The following is a 1,844-nucleotide window of genomic DNA, read 5'->3' on the forward strand; positions in this document are numbered from 1 at the left end:
ATTTAAAATGTTTTATATAAATTTTAAATATCTATAATTTTTTTATTAAATTATTTTGGAACGTAATAACTTTTTTAAAAATATTATTTTTGGGAATTTTCTGACATGAGTTTATTTCTTAAATTATTTTAGTATTTTATACGATCTGTATTTTTTAGATTTTATGGTAATAGAATAAACTACTTACGTGGAGTCTTGTTTTAAATTTTCAATCCTTAGATATAAAAGTTGAACATTTTATAAATTTTTAACTACAAAACAATTATTCAATTTTAAATATGATACATTTTGTCAAAATTCGATCTTTAAATGCTTATAAAAAAAAATTCCGCCCATGTATTTTGAATATTTTTCAACTGCTATTGTAACAATATATCAGGAGCCTTCCATTAAATTTTCACGCTTTTTTACCCAATAAACAAAATGTTATTGCTATTTATAGAAAAAAAAACTAAAAAAAAATTGAAAACTGATAATGTCCGTAAACAGCTCAAAAAGAGTCAAAAAAATTCCATTTTTTAAAAATGGAAAAATTTAAAAAATTTTCACGAATTCTTAACTCAAATCAATTTGCTCATTTTCGTGATTTTTCCATATTTTGTCAATTTTAGGTTCTGAGTGGAACGATGAATGTATTGATTTTACAATGATGTGTGTTTTTTTATTTTTATTTTTTTATTTTTTTATTTTTGTGTCAGTGTACACATTATTGACTTAAAATTAATTAATACCTATGTAGTTAGGTATCTAAATGGTTGAAAACTAATTTTTAATCTCATTTTTTTAGAAACCTTGTTGATGATAGTTTTGAAAACGATTATGATTTATAATCATATTATAAATTATACATCAAATATATAATTTGAAGAGACTGTGAGTCCAATACCAAATGTGGAGAAGGGTAGACGTTTGACTAACGGCTGTGCGGGTCTTGAAGTAAACGAAAGCGGTGTTCGAAGATTGAGAGAAGATAGGTCGGATGGTAGCTTAGATGTTAACTTGGCGGCGCGCTGAGCACGGTAGTTTGCGTCGACTTTCTTACCAACCTTAAGACGAAAGGCATCGTCATTCCTCCAGCGTTTTTTAGTATCTTCCACTAAGATTATTAAAATAAATGTATTTTATTTTATTTTGAATACATAGATAAATTGTTTATTATTAACTTACAAGATTTCCCAATTTTAATTGATATATTTTTCCATATATCATCTTTCATCATGTTGTTTTTATAATTTGCATCTGTAATATTGTACAAAACGGGGTTGTTTTGTACTTCCTGTACAAGGACTTCATCTTCTGACGGTAAAAATATTATTTTTGACATATTGTCGCACTGATGAGTCGCGGCGCACTGCTCTTGGAGCAGTCGTGTCGCCGGCCGCGACGACCGGTCGTCGCGACCAGTCGTGCCAAAGAAACCGTACCTTTAGCCATGACAAAATATATAGGTATGTCAGCAATATTACCGGTTTAGACACAGATTGCGCACCCACCCTCCGTCCAACCATATACTGTGACGTAAGCATTTCTCCGGTTCTCATTGGTCCACCGCCGTCACTGCCGCAATTGCCGCCGCCGGCGAAGACTCCACCACCGCTACACCGCTCACTGCTCAGCCTGTTGGAGAAATGCTTACGTCACAGATATGCGTATCACGAGTTGCTGACATACCTATTTATTTTGTCATGCCTTTAGCGACCACCACAAGTTCAATTCGATTCCCAGACGCCTTAAAACACTTTGGTAGTATAGAGTAAGTCATTTAGAGCCGAGGGATACCATTTTGAAAGCTGTACAACCAAATTTGGATTTTCTGTAATTTTTTTTCGGACTATATGCCCGGC

This window comes from Acyrthosiphon pisum, chromosome X (genome assembly GCF_005508785.2).
Source record: "Acyrthosiphon pisum isolate AL4f chromosome X, pea_aphid_22Mar2018_4r6ur, whole genome shotgun sequence".
In the NCBI taxonomy this organism is placed as follows: domain Eukaryota; kingdom Metazoa; phylum Arthropoda; class Insecta; order Hemiptera; family Aphididae; genus Acyrthosiphon; species Acyrthosiphon pisum.